Below are 11,154 nucleotides of genomic sequence, written 5' to 3'. Positions count from 1 at the left end.
GCCTGCATACGCATATTGACTCCTTTTTGTTAGACTCCTGTGAATTTTATTTGATCCTCTATTCGGCTTTTCTTCCCGAACGCCAAACAGAGCATCAGGGGCTACTGTCTATGCGGTAATATTATTTACACATTCTTTACTTACCTCAAAACCTGTTAAAAGGCTAGTACACTACAAGAAATATGTTAATACATGACGGTTCCAATCCGTCACAGCGCAGTGAAAATCTGTCAAGGATGGTCAGGCATGACGGATTTCAGATCCGTCATGTATATCGCATCATAATTTCACGCCACACCATCCATGACGGTACTTGACCGTCACAGGTCTACCCACAGGCCCGCAGAGCCCAAACTAGGCCCGAGCATTTGTGACAGAATAGGCCGTCACAGACAAGTGCCACGTAGCATTTTGGATTAACCTATTGGAATGACGTGGCTGCCTACATGGATACTAGTTTTCGTCATAGAAAACGTCATGGATTTATGTAAATTTTAAATTTTATATCCAGCCAATTAACCCATTTGCCTCCATGATATTTTGAGCGAGTACATTATTTTAGCATTTACACAGATCATAATGCCAACTCTGGCCCAAGACAAAGTATTTCCCAAGTGTCTTACAGTATAGAGAACATGTATTATGAAGCCATCCACCTATATATACAACATAGCAGTTTACAAAATCCTCCGTGAATAGACAATTTACAACAACAATTGACAATATGGAGTTTACATCAAAAACATATAAAAAGATTATTATTCGTTGGCCCTCTTGTTCACAGCTACAATGTCCATGGCATATGTGATAGGCTGCACAAGGTAGGAATAACATGATCTGTGCAAAATTATAACAAACATTAGACATTTCTAGAGATGACCTATAAGTGTCAACATAACAAATTATACATCAGAGAACTCAAGTATTGTAGCAGCAAAAGTTGAGGCCATATAAATCCGCCGAAAAAAATTAGAAACCTAAATTGTTATAATTATTGAAGTACTACTTTGCATAACTATTATATATGATCAAGGCTAGGGGTTGCCCACTTACATTTACTTGCATTTAATACATGTCCTTAAACTGAATTTCCTCTCTGAACGAGTTAAGCTGACGACTAATAGAATCTACAAGCTCCCAAAGAAGAATTCCCAACGTGTGTGATACTGATATGGGTGAGGGTACTCACTGGTTACAATATAGCAAGGAGCACAGAAGAGGGCATAATACAACAATACATCACAATTTTACACATCGGTCAAGGAGAAGAATACCATGTAAGAAATCATGTTCCTTGTTGCATAGACAGAGCATTACTGATTCATCCCATATGCCATGGAACAGAAAACAATGGAACTACTGCACCACAGTACTTACATGTGTTTCTTGATTATTTTTTTCAACAAGCAACGCCTCAAGCTCCTTGGTTGATGCCTCAAGCTCAGCTACATTGTGTACTGAATGAGAAGACCCAAACCTGGATCAATGGAATGGAGAAACTTATCAAACAAAAATTACAGAATATTTCCATTCAGCTCTAAGTACAAGCTGCCTTTTTAGTGTGCGGAATAGAAGCAACATTATGTAAATTATGTTTATAACTTGCAGCTTTAGCGGCTTGAAAATATGCTTGTACGTATCAAAATAAGTGTGAACGCCACTCTGGCATCTTTTGGTTCTTTGTGATGCAAATGAGTAACTCTTGAACTATTTTTGAATTCCTTACAGAAATTTGCAACATCATGAATAACAAGAGCAAATGGCTTTAAGCAGTTAAAATGCTGATGCTAGTAGGTTGTAAGCAGAGGAAATAAGTACAGAGCAATCTTACGTTCAGCAAGCAGCCCACCAATAAAGCTAATGTGAAAGCAAGCAAATACTCTTCATTGAAGATGCAAGGCCAAGACTACATCTTAACAAAACCAAAACTTAAAACTGTACTACTACTGCTATATTGTCGGTGGCGACCAAGCAGAGGTGTACCGACTATATTGTCCAGACCAAAGAAATTGGTTTGAAAATGAGATATGCAGTTTCATTTCACTAATACTAGCATGTAAATGTTATCTAAACAGAACCAAAATCTTAAAAGAATTATGCCTTCCAAAATGTCTTACTCCACTAACTGAATTCTTGCAGACTGATAATGAATAAGAACATAGAGGCTACCTTTGTTCTAGGTCAGCAATATTGTAACTTGTGTGTGGTTGTATTGAACCAGCTCGGAGAAACAGAATGTGAATGCACTCAAACTGGCCTACGAAATACAAAAAATGTATGAAAACGTATCATAAGAAAACACGAATATAAAATATATTGACACACGGTAAAAACTACCAGTTAAAAGAATGGACGTGCCTACATCTCACATCCAAATCCTTTTGCACTTCAATATATGCAATCATGGTAGGATAGCCGCAATACATTTAGCTCTGCAAAATTATGTGCATAGTAACTTTCACTTCAATATATTAGTACATTTTAGTTCAATATATTTTGATGCTATTTCTTTGACCCCTTCAACTAATGCAAGGGTCGTTATCATTGTGTTTGGCCCTTTTCATGAAACAATTCCTTCTCATCGCTTATAGGGCAGCAAGTACAATTAGATTAAGTAGAATGTACTCACAAATTAATGAGAAACTTATTCATGTGTATCTATGTACAGATGCAAGTGACTACAGATACAAGTGTGATCCAGATTTTGGGTACAGGGAGGGAGGGAGAGAGAGAGATTACCACATCCACATCCAGGTTGTAGGTGTCGCGTCGAGGAGGAGGCAGATTGACGCACGCGAGGACGATCTATACATCATCTGATGGGAGGACAGGCTTCAGGGGCAGAGGTGCCTGAGTTGTACCGAAACGTGTCATTGGAGGTAGAGAACGAGAAGGACTACCGGCGTTCGCCGCCACCATCTTCGAGCGATACAAGGCCGTGGCCCCCGCACTCGTCCCGAGTATGCCGCTGCACATCCTGCGGGAGGAGGGCATCCGCGCTGCCATGTTCTAGGAGCACCATCTAGCAGGCGATAGGCGACAGAGAGGATCCATCGGAGCTGCCCCGTCGCCGAAACCCTAGCCATGGGGAGGGCCTGCCGGTGACCGCTGGTGGCCGGGAGCTGTGAATCTAGCTACAGGGGAGGAAGGAGCGGGGCGGGAGGAATATGAGGGTGTGCTGCGCACCGGCCATACCGCGGGAAGTCGTCGGAATCGGGTGGCGGCGCGAGGAGTCATGTGTGGGAGAGAGGGGGCTCGGGAGAGAGGAAAGGCTGCGGAGGAGGGGGAGGGAGTGGGCTGAGGAGAAGTTTTAGGGTTTGCATTTTTTATATGGGGAATGCTTAGGCAGGCTTGAGCGGGCTTTAGCGGGCTTGCGAGGCTGTACCAGGTCGTCCATGACAGTTTTCAAATTTGTCATGGGAAATCCGTCATGGATTAACAGGTTTCTTGTAGTGGTACAAGCTTCAGTCAGTCCGCTCCTGGCGGACTGAACCTTCTGGACCACCGCACTCATAATGGTGCGGTGCCCCTCGTCGATGGTAGCGCCTTTGAGCGCCTCCAACAGATTGTCTAGCGCCTCCGGTTGGACGGGGGTCACCGGCACGGAGGGACTGCTCCTCTTGGAAGGAGGTCGCCCGCCGGACTCTGGAACCTTTGAAGGTTCCGGAGCGGTGTCCGGCCTAGAGCCGGACTTGGAGCCTTGGGGGGTTTTATCCCCTTTACTCCTGGAGTCCGGGAGGTCGCCTTGCGGCGCCTCTAGGATCACCTCCTCCTAGCCTGGAACCTGTGGGGACAACACTTCGGCGTCATTCGTAGGGCGGGGGGAGGAAGCCGTCTGTAACACCCTCGATGCGACTATAGCTCCCACGTGTCGAGGCACGACTTAGAGGCATAATCGCATTGAAGGCATATGTCGCAAGTTAGGCAATCCTCACAACATCCCATGTAATGTGATAATAAAAGGGAAGATAACATAGTTGGCTTACACTCGCCACGTCAATCAAGGTACACAAATAACATTACATCATCCAAACACTCATGGCCCGACTACGGCGCCAAAATAAAAGATAACCCAACATGCGACATGGACCCGATCGCCCCCAACTGGGCACCACTACTGATCATCAGGAAAGGAAACATAGTAACATTGAGATTCCTCGTTGAACTCCCACTTGAGCTCGAGCGCGTCACCTGGAGCGGAATCATCAGGCCCTGCATCTGGTGTAATAGTAATCTGTGAGCCACAGGGACTCAGCAATCTCGCACCCTCGCGATCAAGACTATTTAAGCTTATAGGTAAGGCAAGGTAAATATGTGGAGCTGCAGCAAGCGACTAGCAAATATGGTAGCTATCCTGTTCGCAAAAGAGAGCGAGAAGAGAAGGCAAAGCGCGAACGCATAACTAAAGAGGGCAAACCTACGGCAAGCATTACTCCAACACCGTGTCCACTTCCCGGACTCCGCCGAGAAGAGGCCATCACGGTAACTCACATGGTTGATTCATTTTAATTAACTTAAGGTTCAAGTTATCTACAACCGGACATTACCAAATTCCCATCTGCCCATAACCGCGGGCAGGGCTTTCGAAAGTTCAAATCCCTGCAGGGGAGTCCCAACTTAGCCCATGACAAGCTCTCACAGTCAACGAAGGAATAGACCTCCTCCCGAGACGTTCCGATCAGACTCGGTACCTCGGTTCTTCGAGACACTTCGACAGGTTAAAACAAGACCAGCAACACCGCCCGAATGTGCCGATAAATCCCGATAGGAGCTGCACATATCTCGTTCTCAGGGCACACTCAGATGAGACATCCTACGAGTAAAACCAACCCTCAAGTTGCCCCGAGGTGGCCCCGCAGTCTACTCGGTCGGACCAACACTCAGAGGAGCACTGGCCCGGGGGGGTTTAAATAAGATGACCCTCGGGCTCCGGAAACCCAAGGGAAAAAGAGGCTAGGTGGCAAATGGTAAAACCAAGGTTGGGCATTGCTGGAAAAGATTTAATCAAGGCGAACTATCAAGGGGTTCCCGTTATAACCCAACCGCGTAAGGAACGCAAAAATCCGGGAACATAACACCGATATGACGGAAACTAGGGCGGCAATAGTGGAACAAAACACTAGGCGAGAGGCCGAGCCTTCCACCCTTTACCAAGTATATAGATGCATTTAAGATAACAAGATAATATAATGATATCCCAACAAGTAAGTAAATGTTCCAACAAGGAACGGCCTCCAATCTTCCCCTGCAACTAGCAACGCTATAAGAGGGGCTGAGCAAAGCGGTAACATAGCCAATCAACGGTTTGCTAGGACATGGTGGGTTAGAGGTTTGACATGGCAATTTGGGAGGCTTGAAAGCAAATGGTAGGCATCTTAGCATTGGCATAGCAAAAGAGCGAGCATCTAGCAAAGCAAAGATAGTAGTGATTTCGAGGGTATGATCATCTTGCCTGCACAGTTGTCAGAGTTGACTGGATCCTCGAAAGCAAACTCAATGGGCTCCTCGTTAGCGAACTCGTCTCCCGGCTCTACCCAAACAAGACAAACAAGTAACAAGGACACAATCAACCACGTGCAAGGATCAAACACTATGATGCAAGGATGGTATGCTATGCGGGATGCGATGCGGGATGCATATGCAAGATTTGACAGAGAAAGCATGAACCTGGCCTCAACTTGGAAATCCAAGTGTGCCACTGGAAAGATGAGATGAAATCACTTGAAAACGATATAAAGAACGCCGGAATCGGAGTTACGGTTTGGAAATGGCAAGCGATTCAAATATGACACCGGTCTGCGATCTACAGCAAGTAGCCATCCAAATGCAATGAGATGAAAAAGCTACAGCACCCAAACATGGCATCAAAATACATGGCAGGTATGCATTCAAGATGCTTAACAAAAGTATAGCACTAAGCTACGGCCAATTCATCCATTAACAGGTTCAAACAAGCATGGCAAAAATGCATATGGCAAACAGATTTCACACTTAGTGAAATTAACACTTGTCTGGAATTTCAGATCAGGTAGCACACTTCGGAGCAACAAAACTATATGCTACAGGACCTGAACATGGCAAAGTAAAGCATGGCATGGAGCTACTCAAAGAGCTTAACAAAAGTCCCTTAGTGACCTTGAGCCAAAAGGGATCAGAAAATACAATTGCAAGCATGTGAACATGGCAAAAACATAATCAGTTCTCAAACTTAGTGAAAACTGGAGCATGCTGAAAATAGATATCAAGTAGGCATGTTTATGAGCTCGATGCACTCACTACAGAGCAAGTCATGATAATCTAAGCATACACCCATCAAGAATACACAAAATGCAAGCTAGACATAGCAAGAACAATAACATAGCATGCACGGATCAACTACAACATCATCGGCAAAATCGCTAACAAGTAGACAATCTGCCCAGATTCACGAAGTAGCAAAAGTAGAGCTCGATTGACTCAAGCTAGGGTGCTCCATAATTTCAAACAAAGACATGGATGGATAGATCACTACAAGATTAACAAAACATCCTTACTGACCATGCTCAAAAGAGGCACGAATCACTAGGAAACAACATGAACATATGGCCATATGAGATAAACAGCTCAAGGACTTAGTGGAAATGCTAAGTCCCTGAAATCAGCATTACCAAGTACCTCACTTTGCAAGCTTGTGCTAGTCACCACACACATCACAAAAATACATGGGTTGCACCTCTAGAAAGATGGCAAAACCCTTAACAAAACACATGCAGAGCTCACGGGCATATCGTGCACACAAAAATCATGGCAAAAATGACAAATATCTAAATGGAGTAGCAGATCTGACAATAATCTCAAGTAGCACTCTTCTAACAACATTTCGGGCATCAAGATGAACTCAAATGAAAATGATGCAATGGAATGAAATGATGTACTCTCTGAGATGAATATTTTGATATGCTATATGCCCAAAGCGGAGTTACGGATGCAAAGTTATGATGCAATGAACAGGAGCATATGAGCTAGGGTTAGGGATAAAAAGTCAACCGAATCTCAGATCTGGATCAGGCATGGATTACGAGGATGGACGGATTTTGCTCGAGCTCGCCAGAGCAGGGGCCTTGAGAGGAGGAGGGGGCCGGCCGGGGGGCGCCGGCGACGAGGTCAGCGGGGTCGGCGGCGAACGGCGGCGTGCGGTGGCCGGGCCGGCGAGCTCGGGGGGCGGCGAGCTCGCGCCGGCGAGGTCTCCGGCGATGGCGTGGTGGGGCTGGAGGAGTGCAGCGGCCGAAGTGGAGGAGGAAGCGGCGCGGCGCGGGCTCTCAGGCTGCGCGAGGCGGCGGCGATGTGGGCCGGGAGGGCCCCGTACGGGCCTGCGGGCCGGTGCAGCGGGAGACAGCGGCGGCGAACGGCGGCGTGCCACGTGGCGGCGAGGAGGCAGATCGGACGTGTCCGGCTTCGCCCGGACATGTCCGGCGGCGGCGAGATCTGATTTTTTTAGGGTTTCGGGGAGGGGATCCGAGATTTGGAAAGGAGGGGTATTTAAATAGGCATAGAGGGAGCTAGGAGAGTCCAAATGAGGTGCGGTTTTCTGCCACGCGATCGTGATCGAACGCTCTAGATGATGGAGAGGGTTTTGGTGGGTTTTGGTGGGTTTTGGGCCAAAATGGAGGGGTGTTGGGCTGCAACACACACGAGGCCTTTTCGGTCCCTCGGTTAACCGTTGGAGTATCAAACGAAGTCCAAATGGTACGAAACTTGACAGGTGGTCTACCGGTAGTAAACCAAGGCCACTTGGCAAGTCTCGGTCCAATCCGGAAATGTTTAATCCCCACACACGAAAGAAAGGTAGAAATGACCACCGAAGGAGAACGAAGCGCCGGAATGCAAAACGGACAACGGGGAAAATGCTCGAATGCATGAGATGAACACGTATGCAAATGCAATGCACATGATGACATGATATGACATGACAACGATAACAACACACGGAGACAAAGACCCGAACCCGAGAAAATAAAATAACTTAACACCGTAAACGGCAAGAGTTGGAGTACAAATTGGGAAAGTCATATCCGGGGTGTTACACCGTCGGAAGCGAATTCACATCCGACGAGTCCAGTGAACCGCTCGACGACGCGTCGAGCCGGTCTTTGGGTGGGCTGCACAATCATATTCGACATAAGGGAAAGCTGTGCAATAAAGGAATACTACGAGTTACTTTGGTATCCGGATACTTATGATTTCGCCAGGGGCTTGGCCCTAGGCGGCCACTCCTCTTCGCTGTCGTCGGCGTTGGTGGAGTAGTCTGGAGGAAGGGTTTTCCGCTTCTTGGACCTTCGGCCTCCCCAGTTGGGGCGGCCTTCCTTTTCTTCCCTTCCCCCGCTGGAGGGGGGGAGGTCTCTTCTTCCTCCTCCTCGTCTTCATGGGAGGATTGCGTCTTGGAGTCATCGGATGATGAATCCGACACCTCCGGGCGCCGGGCACTCTTTCGAGTCCCCGTGGCCCTCTTCTTGGCCTTCTTCTCCGGCACCACATAGGGTGCCGGAACCAGCAGCTTCGCCAAACGAGCGTCCGCTGGGCCTTCGGGCAAAGGAGCCGGACAGTTGATTTGTCCGGACGTCTCCTGCCAATCCTGTCAAAGGTAAGGGAGCTTAGATTCCGCATGGAGTCAAACTATGAAAAACTAATACCATGTAAAAGGTAAAAATTGCTTACCGCACGAGCGTGACGCTGCGTGCTAAATCCGCGATCCTCGGTAGCGGATGCGGGGGCCTCGGTGCCTTTGAAAAGCACCTTCCAGGCATCTTCGTACGTCGTGTCGAAGAGCCTGCTCAGAGTTCGGTGCCGCGCCGGGTCGAACTCCCACAGGTTGAAAGCCCGTTGTTGACACGGGAGGATCCGGCGGATGAGCATAACCTGGACTACGTTGACAAGCCTGAGCTGCTTGTCCACCAGGGTTTGGACGCATGTTTGGAGTCCGGTCAGCTCTCCTTTTTTACCCCACGACAGGCCCGTCTCTTTCCAGGAGGTGAGCCGCGTAGGGGGTCCGGATCGGAACTCGGGGGCTGCGACCCATTCAGGGTCGCGCGGCTCGGTGATGTAAAACCACCCCGATTGCCACCCCTTCAGGGTCTCCACAAAGGAGCCCTCGAGCCATAAGACGTTGGGCATCTTGCCCACCATGGCGCCTCCGCACTCCACCTGGTTGCCGCGCACCACCTTTGGCTTGACATTGAAAGTCTTGAGCCATAGGCCGAAATGGGGGCGGATGCGGAGGAAGGCCTCGCACACGACGATAAACGCCGAGATGTTGAGGACAAAGTTCGGGCCAGATCGTGGAAATCCAGCCCATAGTAGAACATGAGCCCCCGGACAAATGGGTGGAGAGGGAAGCCCAGTCCCGCGGAGGAAATGGGGGAGGAACACCACCCTCTCATGGGGCCTAGGGGTGGGGATGAGCTACCCCTCTTCGGGAAGCCGGTGCGCAATGTTGTTGGACAAATATCCAGCCTTCCTTAGTCTTTTGATGTGCCCCTCCGTAACGGAGGAGGCCATCCACTTGCCTCCCGCTCCGGACATAGCTGGAGAAGGTTGAGATGGGGAGTGCGGACTTGGGCACTGGAGCTCGAGTGCGCGAAAATGGATAGGCAAAGGAGGAAGAAGGCGTAGGTGAAAAGGTGGATCCTTATCCCCTTATATGGGCGGACGCAAGTATGCGTCCCCACCAGCCTGGTAAAACTCGCTTATCTCCCAATCGCCGTAATCAATGGCGCGGTTGGGTTACCCACGCCCGTATTGATGAGAATCCCGGAATAAGGGGACACGATCTCTGCTTTAACAAGACGTGCGAAGGAAAGCGCCTCGCATAACACATTGAGGTGGGACAATAAAACGATTCGAATAAAGGCTTGGCCGTGGTGTGATGTCACACTAATACGTCGGCAGATTAGATTTGTGTAAATATTATTCTCTCTATGGCAATATGTGGAAACTTATTTTGCAGAGCGGGACACTATCTTTGTGTTCAGTATCTTCTACGAAGTACTTGGAAGAGGAACCTGCCTTGCAATGCCGAAGACAATCTGCGCGCCGGACTCGTCGTCATTGAAGCCTGGTTCAGGGGCTACTGAGGGAGTCCTGGATTAGGGGGTGTCCGGATGGCCGGACTATACCTTCAGCCGGACTCCTGGACTATGAAGATACAAGATTGAAGACTTTGTCCCGTGTCCGGAAGGGACTTTCCTTGGCGTGGAAGGCAAGCTTCGCGATACGGATATGCAGATCTCCTACCATTGTAACCGACTCTATGTAACCCTAACCCTATCCGGTGTCTATATAAACCGGAGGGTTTTAGTCCGTAGGACAACACATTCATACACAACCATCATACCATAGGCTAGCTTCTAGGGTTTAGCCTCTCTGATCTCGTGGTAGATCTACTCTTGTACTACCCATATCATCAATATTAATCAAGCAGGACGTAGGGTTTTACCTCCATCAAGAGGGCCCGAACCTGGGTAAAACTTCGTGTCCCTTGCCTCCTGTTACCATCCGGCCTAGACGCACAGTTCGGGACCCCCTACCCGAGATCCGCTGGTTTTGACACCGACACCCACCATTCAAAATATACACGTATCCGGTTTGTGACTTGGAGTCATCCAGATCTATGTCGAAGCTAGCATCAAAGTAACCCTTTACGACGAGCTCTTCATCACCTCCATAAACAAGAAACATATCCTTAGTCCTTTTCAGGTACTTCAGGATATTCTTGACCGCTGTCCAGTGTTCCATGCTGGGATTACTTTGGTACCTTCCTACCAAACTTACGGCAAGGTTTACATCAGGTCTGGTACACAGCATGGCATACATAATAGACCCTATGGCCGAGGCATAGGGGACGACACTCATCTTTTCTCTATCTTCTGCCGTGGTCGAGCATTGAGCCGTGCTCAATCTCATACCTTGCAATACAGGCAAGAACCCCTTCTTGGACTGATCCATATTGAACTTCTTCAATATCTTGCCAAGGTACGTACTTTGTGAAAGACCAATGAGGCATCTCGATCTATCTCTATAGATCTTGATGCCTAATAGATAAGCAGCTTCTCCAAGATCCTTCATTGAAAAACACTTATTCAAGTAGGCCTTTATGCTTTCCAAGAATTCTATATCATT

General features: G+C 48.1%; 1 long non-coding RNA gene across 1 annotated transcript; it reads right to left on the bottom strand.

Annotated features, from left to right (window-relative positions):
* Positions 1–763: 763 nt before the first annotated feature.
* On the bottom strand, positions 764–2,494 carry LOC119271720. Its single transcript, XR_005134659.1, has 3 exons — positions 2,170–2,494; positions 1,378–1,477; positions 764–837 (listed from the first exon to the last, which is right to left on the bottom strand). It is a non-coding gene; the product is annotated as an uncharacterized LOC119271720 (long non-coding RNA).
* Between the last annotated feature and the right edge of the window lie 8,660 nt (positions 2,495–11,154).

This window comes from Triticum dicoccoides, chromosome 3A (genome assembly GCF_002162155.2).
Source record: "Triticum dicoccoides isolate Atlit2015 ecotype Zavitan chromosome 3A, WEW_v2.0, whole genome shotgun sequence".
Classification (NCBI taxonomy): domain Eukaryota; kingdom Viridiplantae; phylum Streptophyta; class Magnoliopsida; order Poales; family Poaceae; genus Triticum; species Triticum dicoccoides.
Note: the sequence above shows the minus strand (reverse complement) of the source record. Positions and strands in the feature narration are given on the sequence as shown.